Source organism: Phodopus roborovskii, unplaced genomic scaffold (genome assembly GCF_943737965.1).
Source record: "Phodopus roborovskii unplaced genomic scaffold, PHOROB, whole genome shotgun sequence".
Lineage (NCBI taxonomy): Eukaryota > Metazoa > Chordata > Mammalia > Rodentia > Cricetidae > Phodopus > Phodopus roborovskii.
Window position 1 is genome coordinate 19,924,072 of NW_026126547.1, and position 16,670 is coordinate 19,940,741.

Genomic DNA, 16,670 nt, shown 5'->3' on the forward strand with positions numbered 1-16,670 from the left:
GAGTCCTGGGCCCCTCCCAGAGATCCGCCTATCTCTGGGTTTCCACTCTGAGTTCCTGCCGGCAAGATCCTTGACCCCAAAATCAGGTACTCTGCTAAAGAAAGAGGCCTCAGCTGGAGAGTCCCAGTTTCCAGTGAGATCCGACTATCCTGCAAAACCTTCCCAAGTTTCAGCTCAGCCTTTGTCTTCCTCTGCCAGCCATTGGCTAGAGCCATAGGCTAGTGGAATCTTCTACTGGATCCTCAGCCATGTCCCCATCCCTGGATCCCTATCTGTGGAGAGACCTCCTATAGTGCTTGGACCACCCAGAGCTACAGATATTGAATCTCTGACCCACATAAGCCCACTGGGGAAGTACCATAGAGAGAAGGGGAGACCCCATCAACACCTACTGGAAGAAGCTATGGGAAGATGGCAATACAAGAAAACATCTAACAACAGAAAGACAAGCATGACACAACCAGAATCTAGGGAATCTACACCAACTAGAATGGAACACACCAACAAAGCAGAGGAGAATAAGGCCTTCCATGGAAGAGCATCAAAGTCAACCAAATCAATTGGGGGAGGGCCTAGGCTAAGGGAGTACCCCCCCATGGGGAATGGGAGCAACCTGGATGATGCGCAACTGAAGAATGCATAAAGAAAGTGTGTTACATTTACACAATGGAGTACTACTTAGTGGGGGAAAATAGAATCTTGAAATTCCCAGGCAACCAGATGGAACTAGAAGAAACCATCCTAAGCGAGGTAACTCAGTCAAAGAAAGACAAACATGGTATGTTCTCATATATGGATGTTATACAACGAGCAAAAGATTACCAGATTACAATCCACATCTACAGAGAAATTAGGAAACAAGGAGGACCATAAGAGAGACATACACAGCTCTCCAGCCGGCTAATGGCCAGAGGTGAGTCTGGGCCCAATTGGGGCTGCCTGTCCCCTATAACTTCTTTTCCCCCCTCCCCCGCCTGAACTCCCCGGATTGGCCCCTGATCCTGCTGCTCCTGTCTCTGGTCCCCATCGAGAGCACCCTTGGAGCTCTGATACACCCCCACCCATCCCTACCACCACCCTACCCCCCTACCCTGTGCCCTACCCCACCTACAGTCCTGCTGCTCTGGTTGAGCACTGGGACAGAGGGTGGAGCCAACAGTCCACCCTACTTCCGAGAATACTCTGAGCAACTGAGAACAAAGGAGACTTGACTATCCACGCGGGACCACCTGTAATTTCCACCGGCTTGGTCTCCAGTCCTCTGCTGGAGTCCCGGGCCCCACCCAGAGATCCGCCTATCTCTGCAGGTCCACTCGGAATTCCTGCAGGCAAGATCCTTGACCCCCAAATCTGGGCCCCTGCCAAAGAACGAGGTCTCAGTATGAGAGCTCCAGTTTCCACTGAGATCCCACTAGCCTGCAAAATCTTCTCAAGTTCAAGCTCAGCCCTCGTCCTCTTCTGCCGGTTATTGGCCAGAGCTATTGGCCAGAGGACCACTGTGAGTACCGGCTGGCATCTTCTTCTGGATCCTCATCCTTGACCCCAACCCTGGATCCCTGTCTGTGGAGAAACCTCCTAGAGAGCTTGACCACACAGAGCTACAGATATTGAATCTCAGATCCACATGAGCCCATCGGGGAAGGACCATAGAGAGAGGGAAGAGACACCACCAACACCTCCTGGAAGAAACTATGGGAAGAAGGCAATACAAGAGAACACCTAACAACAGAAAGACAAACATGACACCACCAGAATCTAGGGAATCTACACCAACTACAATGGAACACAACAACAAAGCAGAGGAAGCAGAAGGGTACGACTAAAAAATCACCATCATAAAAATGATAGAGGCCCTCAAAGAAGGTGTGAGAAAATCCCTTAAAGAAATGGAGGAAAAAACAAACAAAAACATGGAAGAAATGAACAAATTCCTTAAGGAATGTACAGAAAGCCAAGAAAAAACAATAAAGCAGATAAAGGAAACGGTTCAAGACTTGAAAACTGAAATAGAGAAAAAAAAGACAACACAAACTGCAGGAATGCTGGAAATTGAAAAGCTGGGCAAAAAATCGGCAACTACGGACACAAGCATAACCAACAGAATTCAAGAGATGGAAGAGAGAATCTCAGGCGCAGAAGATAAACTAGAAGAAATAGATTCATCGACCAAAGAAAATCATAAATCCAACAAATCCTTAACACAAAACATCCAGGAAATATAGGACACAATGAAAAGGCCAAACCTAAGAATAATAGGCATAGAGGAAGGTGAGGAAGCCCAGCTCAAAGGTGCTGAAAACATATTCAACAAAATCATCGAGGAAAACTTTCCAAATCTGAAGAAGGACATGCCCATGAAAGCACAAGAAGCATACCGAACCCCAAATAGGTTGGACCAAAGAAAAAAGACCCCTCGACATATAATAACCAAAACACCTAGCATACAGAATAAAGAAAGAATATTAAGAGCAGCGAAGGAAAAAGGACAGGTAACATGTAAAGGCAGACCTAACAAAATTACACCTGAATTCTCCATGGAAACCCTCAAAGCCAGGAGGTCCTGGATAGATGTTCTAAAAGTAGTAAGAGAACACGGATGCTAGCCTAGGCTACTATATCCAGCAAAACTCTCAATCACTATAGATGGAGACAACAAGATATTTAATGAGAAAACCATATTTTCCCAATATGTATCTACAAATCCAGCCCTACAGAAATTATTGGAAGGAAAACTCCAACCCAAGGAAGGTAACTATGCCCACAAAAATGTAGGCAACAGATAATGCAACTACACCAGAAACTAAGGGTAAAGCAGAACTAATATATTCACAATACCACAGCCAACAACAAACCTAAACCAAACAAGCATTAACAATCAATGGTTCTTACTCACCCTCAACATTAATGGTTTTAACTCACGTATAAAAAGACACAGGCTAACAGAATGGTTATGAAGACAGAATCCATCCTTCTGCTGCATTCAAGAAATACATCTAAGCTTCAAAGATAGACATTACCTCAGGATAAAGGGTTGGAAAAAGATTTTCCAATCAAATGGAAATAAGAAGCAAGCAGGCATAGCTATCCTAATATCTAACAAGTTAGACTTCAAACCAAAATTAATCAAAAGAGATGAAGAGAGTCATTTCATATTCATCACAGGAGAAATCCATCAACACAAAGTCTCAGTTCTGAACATCTATGCCCCTAGTACAAAGTCACCCACATTTGTAAAAAAAACACTACTAAAACTCAAAGCTCATATAAAACCTCACACACTTATAGTGGGAGACTTCAATACACCATTCTCAACACTAGACAGGACCACAAATCAGAAACTCAACAAAGAAACAAAAGAATTAACAGAAGTTATGTCTCAACTGGGGTTAATAGACATCTATAGAGCATCGCATCCAAAGACAAAAGACTATACCTTCTTCTCTGCTCCACATGGAACCTTCTCTAAAGTCAACCACATACTAGGTGGCATAATAAACCTCAACAGATACAAGAGAATAGGAATAGTCCCCTGTATCTTATCGGACCACCATGCTTTAAAATTGGAATTCAACAACAACACAAATAGCAGAAAACCTGCAAACTCATGGAAACTGATCAATGTACAATTAAACCACTCCTGGGTCAAAGAAGAAATAAAGACAAATTAAGTACTTTCTAATATTCAACGAGAATGAGGACACAACATACCCAAACTCATGGGACACTTTGAAAGCAGTACTACGAGGGAAGTTCATTGCACTAAGTGCCCATATGAAGAAAACAGAGGATACTCACCTAAGAGCATTAACAGCACAACTGAAAAGCTTAGAACAGAGAGAAGCGAACTCACCCGGAAGAGAAGACACAAGGGAATAATCAACTTGAGGGCTGAAATCAACAAAATACAAACCAGGAAACAATACAAAAAATCAATGCAACAAAGAGTTGGTTTTTTGAGAAAATCAAAAAGATAAACAAAACTTCATCCAAATTAATGAAAAGAGAACATGCAAATTAACAAAATCAGAAATGAAAAGGGGAACATAACAACGGACACAGAGGAAATCCAGACAATTTTCAGGTCATACTTTGAAAATATGTATTCCATAAAAATTGAAAATTCAAAGGAAATGGACATATTTCTGGATAACTATCACTTACCAAAAATAAATCAAGAACAGACAAACAACTTAAATAGACCTATAACTCGCAATGAAATAGAAGCAGTCATCGAAAGCCTTCCAACCAAAAAAAGTCCAGGGCCACATGGATTCAGTGCAGAATCCTGCCAGACATTCAAGGAAGAACTAATACGACTACTCCTCAAACTGTTCCACAAAATAGAAACAGAAGGTTCATTGCCAAACTCTTTTTATGAGAACACAACAGCCTTGGTACCCAAGCCTCACAAAGACACAACTGAGAAGAAAACTACAGACCAATATCCCTGATGAACATCAATGCAAAAATACTCAATAAAATACTGGAAACCGAATTCAAGAATACATCAGAGAAATCATCCACCGTGACCAAGTAGGCGTCATCCCTGGGTTGCAGGGAAGGTTTGACATATGAAAATCTATCAACATGATCCACCATATAAACAAACTGAAAAAGAAAAACCATGATTATCTCCCTAGATGCCGAAAAGCCTTCGACAAAATTCAACACCCTTTCATGATAAAGGTATTAGAGAGGTCAGGGATAACAGGAACATACATAAACATAATAAGACCAATATACATCAAACCAACTGTCAACATCAAACTGAATGGAGAGAAACTTAAGCCAATTCCTCTAAAATCAGGAACAAGACAAGGCTGCCCTCCCTTTCCATAGCTCTTCAATATCATACTAGAAGTTCTAGCTAATGGTATAAGACAACAAAAGGAGATCAAGGGCATCCAAATTGGAAAGGAAGAAGTCAAACTGTCTCTATTTGCAGATGATATGATAGTTTACATAAGTGACCCAATAAACTCTGCCAGGGACCTCCTACAGCTGATAAACACCTTCAGCAAACTACCAGGATACAAGATAAACTCAAAAAAATCAGTAGGCCTACTTTTTTCAGATGACAAAGAGACAGAGAAAGAAATCAGAGAAACATCACCCTTTACAATAGCCAAAAGCAACATAAAGTATCTTGGTGTAATGCTTTCCAAACAAGTAAAAGACCTATATAATAAAAACTTTATGGCTGTAAAGAAATAAATTAAAGACGATACCAGAAAATGGAAAGACCTCCTATGCTCTTGGATAGGTATGATAAACATAGTAAAATGGCAATCTTGCCAAAAGCAATCTACAGATTCAAGGCAGTTCCCATTAAAATCCCACCACAATTCTTAACCAACCTTGAAAGAATAATAATCAACTTTATATGGAAAAACAAAAGACCCAGGATAGCCCAAACAACCCTCTACAATAAAAGAACTTCAGGAGGCATCACCATTCCTGACTTTAAGCTCTACTACAGAGCTATAGTTCTGAAAACAGTCTGGTATTGGCATAAAAATAGATAGGTAGACCAATGGAATTGAATTGAAAATAATGATATTAACCCACACACCTATGAATACCTAAATTTTGACAAAGCAGCTAAAATTATACAATGGGGCAAGGACAGCATCTTCAACAAATGGTGCTGGCATAATTGGATGAGGGTGTGTAGAAGACTGCAGATAGACCCATGTCTGTTGCCATGCACAAAACTCAAGTCTAAATGGATCAAAGACCTCAAGGTCAATTCCAGCCACATTGAACCTCTTAGAAGAGAAAGTAGGAGATACCCTTGAACAAATTGGTATAAGAGACCACTTCCTAAACATAAGTCCATGGGCACAGACACTGAAAGAAACAATTAATAAATGGGACCTCTTCAAACTTACATGCTTCTGTAAGGCAAAGGGCACAGTGGACAAGAACAAATGGCAGCCCACAGACTGGGAAAAGATTTTCACCAATCCCATATCCGACAAAGGGCTGATCTCCAAAATATACAAAGAACTCAAGAAACTAGTCAACAAAACAACAAATAACCCTATTTAAAAAATAGGGTACAGAACTGAAGAAAGAATTCTCAATAGAGGAAATCAAAAAGGCTGAAAGGCACTTAAGAAAAAGCTCCACATCCTTAGCTATCAGGGAAATGCAAATCAAAACAACTTTGAGATACCATCTTACTCCTGCCAGAATAGCTAAAATTACAAACACCAATGATGACTTATGTTGGAGAGGATGTGGAGAAAGGGGAACACTCCTCCACTGCTGGTGGGAGTGCAAACTCATACAGCCATTTTGGAGATCAGTATGCCGGTTCCTCAGGAAAATGGGAATTAGTTTACCACAGGACCAGGAAATCCCCCTCTTATACATATACCCAAAGGATTCACATCCATGCAACGAAGACATCTGTTCAGCTATGTTTGTAGCAGCACTATTTGTAACAGCAAGAACCTGGAAGCAACCTAGATGCCCCTCAATTGAAGAATGGTTAATGAAGATGTGGCACATCTACACAATGGAATACTACTCTGCAGAAAAAAAATAATGGTATCTTGAAATTCTCAGGCAAGTGGATGGCACTAGAAGAAACCATCTGAATGAGGTAACCCAGTCACAAAAAGAGGAACACAGTATGTAGTCACTCATATATGGATTTTAGACCTAGATCAAAGTATCACCAGCCTATAATTCACACCACCAGAGGAACTAGGATACAAGGTGTATTCTAAGAGATTCATATAAAGTCCCTCACAGACCTGGTAATGGACAAGTCCCCCAGACCTGAGGGGAAGTGGGGGGGCAGCAAATGAAGAGAGAAGTAGGAGAAAACGAGGGGGAGGAAAGGAAAACATGTGCGACCAGGAAGATTGAGCCTGGTTAGGAATAGAAGACAAGAAAGAGAGGAGAGAGAGAGAGAGAGAGAGAGAGAGAGAGAGAGAGAGAGAGAGAATATAAAAGAGGGAGCCAATATTAGTTAGAAGATAAAATTGAACACAAAGAAAGGTCTAGAGAACTACAAGACTGCTGCCAACTAACAATTTGAGCTTCTGTGGAAAGGCTACCATAAATGCCCTTCCCAAAGATTGAGATCAACAACTAACTTATCCATGGAGCCCTCAAAGAATGCCTGTTGGAAACAGGAGAAAAAAAACCCATACATAAACACTGACTCAAAGTAGAACTCAGATGCAAGCATTTTTAAAATTTAATTTATTATTTTACATGTCAATCCCAGTTCCCTCTCCCTCCTTCCCTCCCCCCTCCCTTTTACCCTCTTTGCCCTCTCACATGCACTTATCCACCCTCCCCTTCCATCCCCCACCCCAATTCTATATGTAGGGGAATGCCAGAATGTCAGAAGACAAGACCAGGCAGCAGAAACACATAGAGACAGCTTGCCTGAACAAGGAGGAGCTAACGCCCCCCCCCCAGACTGATAGCTGGGAAGCCAGCATGGGACTGACTCAGGCTCCCCTGAATATGGGTCTCAGCCAGAAGGACTGAGCAGTCTAAGGGGCCTCAGACAGTGGAGCCAGGATGTATCCCTGGTACACAAAAGGACTTTGTGAACACATCCCCCATGGAGGGATAACTGCCTCAATCTAGAGACAGGAGAGAAGCCCTAGTCCCTACTTCACATGACCTGTCAGACCTACATGACCCTAACTGGATGGCATTCCCCTACATATGAACTCCAACATTTAAGTTCAAGGACAAGTTACTGGGGAAATGATTTGTATTTTTGTTTCCACAGAAAATGAAAAGCTGTGGATTCCTTCCAGACTAATGTGGTTTGATCAAGCCAGACCACCTGAAACAGAGTACCAGGTGATCCTACATTCAAAACAGCTGGACAAAGCAGCCTTACAGTCTACAGCCAGGATTTCTGCATCTTCTTTGAATCCCCCATGATAGCACCCCTTACCAGCAGGAAGTAGTTTGGAAAGAACAACGCCCAAATTCCCAAATATTGTCTATAAATGTTTGTTTTCATTTAAATGGACTTGGTTATATAAAATTAAAAAAAATCCTACAAATTCTTAAGACAAAAACATCCAGGAAATGTGGACCATGAAAAGGCCAAACCTAAGAATAATAGGCAAACAGGAAGGCAAAGAAGCCCAGCTGAAAGTAGCAGAAATCATATTCAACGAAATTATTGGAGAAAACTTTCCCAATCTGAAGAAGAATATGCCCATGAAAGTACAAGAAGCATACTGAGCACCAAAGAGACTGTACCAAAGAAAAAAGACCCCCTCGACACATAATAATCAAAACACCTAACAAATAGAATAAAGAAAGAATATTAAGAGCAGAGAAGGAAAGGGCCAGAACTATCATATTGCACCTGACTTCTCCAAGGAAATTCTCAAGGCCAGAAGGTCCTAGATAGATGTTCTATAAGTAATATGAGCCCATGGATGCCAGCCAAGATACTATACCCAGCAAAACTCTCAAACAAGATATTTAATGACAAAGCCAGATTTTCGAATGCCTATCTACAAATCTAGACCTACAGAAATTCCTGGAAGGAAAGCTCCAACCAAAGATAGTTAACTACTCTCACAGAAACATAGGAAAAAGATAATCCCACTTCACCAGAACCCAAGGGTGAAACAGGGCAAATATATTCACAATTCCACCAACAACAACAACTCTAAAACAAACAAACATTAACAATCAATGGTCCTTACTTTCCCTCAATATTAATGGTATTAACTCGCCTATAAAAAGACACAGGCTAACAGAATGGCTATGAACAGAATCCATCATTCTGCTGCATACAAGAACTCATCTAAGCTTCAAAGATAGACATTACCTCAGGGTAAAGGGTTGGGAAAAGATCTTCCAATAAAATGGATCCAAGAAGCAAGCAGGTATGCCTATCCTAATATCTAACAATTTAGACTTCAAATTAAAATCAATCAAAAGAGATTAAGATGGTCATTTCATATTCATCACAGGAGAAATCCATGAGCACAAAGTCTCAATTCTGAACATCTATGCCCCAAATACAAAGGCACCCACAGTTGTAAAAAAAAAAAAAAAAAAAAAAAAAAAAAAAACCCTTCTAAAACTCAAAGCTCACAAAAATTTCACATGCTCATAGTGGGATACTTCAACACCCCACTCTCACTTCTAGACAGGACCACCAGTCAGAAACTTATCAAAGACACAAAAGAACTAACAGAAATTATGTCTCAATTGGGTTTAACAGACATCTATAGACTATTCCATCCAAACACAAAAGAATATACCTTCTTCTCTGATCCATATGGAACTTTCTCTAAAATAGACCACATACTAGGCAACATAAAGCTCAATAGATTAAAAAAAAAAAAAAAGAAATAGTCCCCTGTATCTTATTAGACCACCATGCTTTAAAGTTGGAATTCAACAACACAAATCGCAGAAACCCTACAAACTCATGGAAACTGATACCATACCTGGGTCAAAGAAGAAATAAAGAATTTAACTACTTTCTAAAATTCAAGGGGAATGAGGACACAACATACCCGATCTTATGACACAACTTGACAACTTATGACACAACTACGTCGTAAGTTCATTACATTAAGTGTCCATACGAAGAAAACAAAGAATAATCACATTACATTAAAGAATTAACAGAACAACTGAAAGCCTTAGAACAAAAAGAAGCAAACTCACCCCAGAGGAGGAGAAACAATGAAATAATCAATTTCAAGAATTGTGCCTTTGTTTCACAGCTTAGTGGAATTTATTTCTATATAATATTGTTGATTAAACATTAGAAAATAATTTAATGTATTTCATAATTGTAGACTTGTCTTATAATTTACAAATACATTTTATAGAATCACTGTAGTTGTATATTTGCAAGTCACTCACTTTATTCTTCCTTCAATCTTGGTTTTTAATCCCCTTTATAAAGTCATAATAAATGTAGGGGTTTTAATGTTCAGTATCATGAGAATTACTGCATTAAAATAGCATTTGAGTTCCAATATTTTGAATATGCTGCAAGGCATATTTACTAAAGGCATGGTCTCTACTATGGACCAGTTCAGAAGCTATGGATCCTTTAAGAGATAAAGCTATTAAATGCATATATATAGTCATTATTAAGAAAAGAGTCCATGAATCTGAAAGGATACATGTGTTGCGAGTATTTTTTTCCTGTCTGTTGCTGGTTTTGTCCCGCCACCATGCCAGCCCCAATTAACACACAGAGAGATGCTGTATTACATATAATGTTGTTGACCTATTACTTGTTTCTTATAGGCTATCTCTGTCTTAATGATTAACCCATTTCTATTAATCTAAGTATTTCCACATGGTCTCATCTTACCGGGGAGTGGGGCCAGTGTCTGGTCTCCCCAGTCTCTCCACTTCCTCTTTCCTCCTTGTCTCCTATCTTGGTTTCCTATTGGCCAACAGTTCTTTATTCATTAACCAGTATGAGAAACATAGTTACAGACTGACATCTCCAATCATATAGGGATGTTTTAAGTGAGGGAAAGGGAAAGGAGAAATGTTGTAAGTACGTCACAATGTCACAAAAAGGAAAGGAAAGTACATTAGGTGGTAGGAGATTGTGGATGGATCCACCAGGAGTTAAGAGAGAAGTGAAGGTGAACATGACCAAAATACACAGCACACATGAAATTCTCAGGTAATGAAATAAACATAAAGTAGTGGAAAATCAAATAAATAAATAAATGAGATGAGGCTAACTAAGGCATGGAATCATGTAGGGGTGTTCCTTTAAAGTGGGTAGTGGGCCTCCCACTTCCCTCTCTTTTATATCATGGCTATGAGTAGGCCTCATTTTTTTTAGCACATTATCCTCAGCATGACTACTAGAACAGGCTAAAATCAATAGAGCTGTGTTGGCTGGTGTCTTATGTCAACTTGACAGCAGCTATAGTCATTTGAGTGTATTTTCTTGATTGTTTATTGATATGGAAGGCCCCAGATCACTGTGGATCCTGATGCCACTGAGCAAGTGGTTCTGGGCTTTAGAAGAGCACAACTTGAGCAAGCCATGAGGGCAAAACCAGGAAGAACTAACCATCCACAGTTTCTGAATCATCTCCTGTTTCCAGTGTCATGTCTTGAAACTGACAGTACCTTGTTGAGATGGAACAAGAAAGAAAGCCTAGAAAACAAAGAGTTTTAATTACATGAAATAGTGGGCTGGATTTTAAAAGAAGCATTAAGTATATTTTGGGTTATGAAAAATAAATACTGTAATTTTGAGAGCTGGAAAGGAAACTAGATTAAATCACATCCCATCCGTAACAGAATATTGCCATTAATCCACTGATTGCAAATCTCATGTAACTCATTATAATAAAATACTTAAATATGAATACTTAAAAGGCTTTTGAAGCATTGTCACTCTAACTTCTCTGTCCATTCTAATCTTTTTATTTTAGTCCAGTCTGAAACTGATTTCTAATTTTTCTAAAGAAAGGCATAAGAAGATAGATTTTACAACTGAGAGCAAAAAATATAGGTTAAGAAAGTTGTTGTTTGGTTTTACAATCAAGTATTCTTTTCTATTTTCTCTATCATCTCTTGATACATCTCAGTCATCAATTTCTGTTGCTGTTAGCAAATACACAAAGCAATGAGAAGTATTTTAAGATTAAGATTACTGTATGATATGCTTGAATGCTGTTACTCCATTTCAAGTCATATCTAATTCTGCTAGTTAGGAGATACAAGCATGGATCTCTAATAGACTGAAAAAAACTAGGTTAGTTTTTCAGTTATTAAAATGAGTAAATTATTTCCAAAATGTCCATACAGAAAAAAAACTGAGTATTCATAATTTTAAAAACAGACACTACAGGAAAGGATTATCAAATTTTGTCCATGTAAAGGAAAATAAAGAATAATTTAAACTTAACAACAACAAAAAATATTATCTGATGAATTGGAACTTTGTGTTTGTTACATTCATGTATCTATTTCAGGTCAAGGAGTTAGTTATGGATATTTGTTATCAGAAAAATATATTTCCAAAGAAATTCTTGATTTTGAAGAGCAATGTACAGATGAACCACACAGTGAAGAAGAAACAATGTATGGTTATTTATGAAGAACTAGCCACAAGACATTGCATCTTCATCTTCAACATTCTAAGTCTTATTACTATCATTTATACTGCCAGGAATTGAGAAAATTACCTTGAGGCTCTACTCCTCCTCATGCCCTTTCCTGGTGTATTTATTGTATTACTGTGTTCTCACTTTCACAAATTTTGACAGATTATATCTCAATTAACATTTCATAATAGAATCTTTGCTAACAAGTTTTAATAAGGTTTTATACTCTATATGGCTGCCTTCAGAACAGTGGTCAGCACATGAATCAGTTGAATGTAGAGTAGGTTGTGAAGAAAACAAGTTTTCAATGAGACCAGAGCTACAGCTCTTTGTTCACAAATAAAGACAAATTCAAACAATGTAGATTATATTTGCAGTTCAACATTAAGATATTTCTAATTGTCTAGCTTTTGTTCATTTAAAATTGAGTGAGAAGGTTTAAGCGCTACTGCCATTACATTTAGGGAAAAGAATAAAAATGTGAAGGAAGTGACCCCATGTAGAAAGACAATGTAATATATTTCTAGAAAAGGAACAATTTTTCCTTTCTAAAGTGTGTGTGTGTGTGTGTGTGTGTGTGTGTGTGTGTGTGTGTGTGTACAGTATAAAACATATATATTCTAGTGAATATTGTAGTAGCATCTTGCCTTGCCAGTGAATTTATGTTACTGGCCACACACCCTTTTGGCATGGCTTAAGGTGCAGACATAACTAGAAGGTGGAGAAACAGGAGTAGGGGACTGGCTCTAAGAGAACATCTAAAGGACAGGGACTGTATCTTCTGGAGCAGGAACACCGCAGCAGTTCCTTACTATTATCTGTGTAAGCTGTTCCTCAATAAAACATCCATTTATTACTTATCTTGGGTCTAGTGAACTCATTAGTACCTGCCTTCAGTATATAAATTCAACAATATATATTCTATACACACATATGTACACAATTTGGAATAATAAAAATAATTATTTTCTAATAAATTCAGAGAAAACAAACACTATTTTTCTAATCATAATGGCATTCAAATAACTATATAAAATATATTTGGTATGAATACCCAACATGTCCAGATATTTTAGTAGGGGAATATAGATATATGAACCTAATATACTTTAAGAGTTGCCTTACTAAATACTAAATACTAAATACTAATACTAAATACTAAATTAGGCACTGTTCCCAGGCAAATAGATGTGCCAACATATTTTCTGATGAACATGTGTCTGATGACTGTAAGTCCCATTTTTTCTAGTTGCTAATATCCTTTTGTAATGCTATTTCTTTTTCTTTTTTACCACATATCATAGGGAAATGACATTAAAGTGTGGGAATTATGTATGAAATATGTAAACTATAAAGAAATTTGTGACCTTGTAGCATTTTGCAAAAAAAAAAAAAAAAAAAAAAAAAACAAAAAAAAAAAATCAAGCATGTTACGAAATGTCAAATTGCCAAAAAGATACCTATGGGTACAGTCACATACATATGTGTTTCTTCAATTAGAAGCAATGCTTTTATGAAACCAAGTTACACATGATAATGCAGTGTCTCAAGAGAGGAAGTAAAATATGAAATATAAATCCTTGGCATAGATTTGTAATGATGTGCTTTATGGTATATCTTTGGATTCCAAACATCATGTAATGAGCCCCATTGTGTAGTATCATGAGGGGAAAAAACCATCATCTTACTCAAGTAACTTTGAAACTAGTACTGGGTGGCTCAATGCCCATCTCTTCAAAATAAAGATAACAGAAAAGCACAATATGGATGGTATATACTATGTGGACACCACTTCTCTAAAAGCCTAGCATTCTTTTTCTGTGACACTTATGATTCATTATATGAGAATGACTGTTATGGGTTTTTGTGTTTGAATAGTTGGTCCACAGGTGGTGAAGCTATTTTGGAAGGATTCAAACATGAGGTCTTGTTGAAGGAGACATGTCACTAGGGTCAAGATTTGAGGATTCAATATACACCATCCCCAGTTCTCTCTATGTCCCTCAGAGATGTGTCTCAAGCCTTGGGCTTTCAGCTGCTACAATAGCACCATGCTTGCCTGCTTGTTTCAATGCTCCCTTCCATGATGGCCATGGACACTGAAATTATGATATGGTAAGCCCCAATTAAGTGCTTCTTTAGTAAGATACTTGGTCATAATATTTTATCACAGCAATAGAAAAACAACTAAGGCAGAACTCAAAATACCACTTACAACATGAATTATCATTACTTTGCAAGTGAAAATACTAAGATTCTAGGCACAAATGTACTGTCAATCTCATAAGAAGCAGAACAAACTTCATCTGAAGCTATAGCCCATGCTCTTACTCCTCATCATTCAGTCTTCAGAATATATTAAGAGACTTTTAAAAACTCTAAAAAGGAGAACATATCCACTTCAAAGTATTATTAAATACAGTGTCTAACATTGCTCCTTCTGATGTCTAGAATGGGAAAGTAAGACTTAAAAGTGCTCATTTTCATGAAAACAGTCTCTCTGGAGACTTATTTTTTAAAGCTACATGTATCTATTTCTTTTGTACAATGAATAGCTTGATTAATGGTAATAAGTAATTATACTGTCTTTATTTTCACAGTTTCACACCTAACCTAAGTTCCATTCTATATAATTAAAGCACAAAGCACTTTTCTCCATGGAGTACAATACTTCACAAGTGAAGATTTGGAAGAGCATGTGAAGGATCTTTATAAACACTTACATATACCTTATTAATATTTTTCACTACTCTTCCCTATTATAGAAGTTGACTTTTACCTTTTGAGATGTTTAACGGCATATGAAGCCAAGAAACTATTTAGAAAGAAGGAATTTGCACTGAGCTGCTTTTCTTGCCATTCACAAAGCAGCCATCCTATATATAGATCAATGATTATAAATTGTTATCCATGTTCAACCTATTTTTGAGACTAAATGGATTCCTTCCTACAAAATAAATGTTTTACAGTAAAATAAAATAGTATAACCTTAAAAATATCATTGGCACACTTTTTAGAAATACTATCATTAAATCCATTATTCCTGGATAGATTACAAGTGATGAAAATTAGTGTGAGGCCAAAGGGATATGCTTTATCTAATTTTTAGGAAAGTGTGGTAGAGGAAAAACAGTGTGCAAGGCACACAGAGGATGAATGGAAGCTTTGAGTAAATGTAAAATCTAAGGGAGGGAGTAGGGACTAGGAGTTGTACAAATTCCCTGAGAGGCAGCTGCCCAGTCCTCAGATAAGCAGGTAGGGCTATGGAGGAGCTGCCAGTCCCTCATCGAGGCTGAGCAGGATGGAAAGAGTCCATGATCCCGGCCTCCCTCCTCATTTTATTGTAACAGACAAGTACTTATATAGCATTGGGTGGGGCCAGGGCATGAACCTTAGGATGGTGTGAGGTTTTGGGGCCAATTATGATTCACCATTCAGTAGTAGCTAAGCAGAGGCAGTTTTGCTGAGTGACTATTAGGCAGAAATGATAGGACGAAGACAAGTCACCAAAGTCAAGTTAGGCTCAGAAAGTTCCACTAGGCCTTCCATTTTGGGCCTTTTTAGGCCCAACAGGTAGCTAGACAGAGAAAGCCGACAAGCTCTATAATAAATATTATTAACTTCCAAGATGGCAGACTTCCTCCTCAACATCCTGTCCAGAAACAAAAGTTTAGCAGCTTAAATCAAAGGTCTGGCACATGTATTCTCCCACAAATAGTCCTGCTGCCTGTCGATTGGTATGGCAAGTTCAAGGAGAGACTAAGACATGTTCATCCCATGGCTCTGTTAGCCATTCAGTCTGAATAACCCTAAATTTTGTGATTGATGATACTCTCAAAAACCTTTCAAGGCCTAACCTTCAAGAAGTAACAAGGCTTTGGTTTTACAAGTATTTCATATAGTAGGCAAAGGGTGTTTGTATATTTCATCACTCATAATAAAACCTTTCTTTACCAGAACAAAGAGGTGAATAAAATCTGGTGTTGATATTAAAGATCTCAGATTTCATTTATACCTAGTCTCATTTGTTAGCATTAGTGAAAAGCGATATAATTTGGCTTTTTGTCTGCATCCTTCATTAGCATCAGTGGATGTCATATCACATGTATATATTTGAATGAATTAAACAAATATTACACGCTCTCATCCCATCCCCCTCCCTACTCCACAGGGAGGGCAATATTTCAATATCAAATCATGAAAACAACAAGGTCTGTTGTTACATATTATTATTGTCCATCATTCCCAGGACTTAACTGAGAGTATTTCTGTCCCTATAAAAAATAGTGAGATCTGTAGCCAGGAATTAATATCAGTCCAAGGAACATCAGGAGGGTGTCTCCTGCAGCAGCCATGACTTTTTCCTAAACATGTCCTAGGGGAGAGAAGCAGCATCTCCATCCTCTCACGTCAGCCAAATAGAGAACTGAGCACAATAACTGTTAGCACGGCAGTAACACGCACACACACACACACACACACACACACACACACACACACACACACACACAACCTCAGAAAGTGATTAAATGACATCTGTAATGCTGTAATGGCCCTCTGGATCCT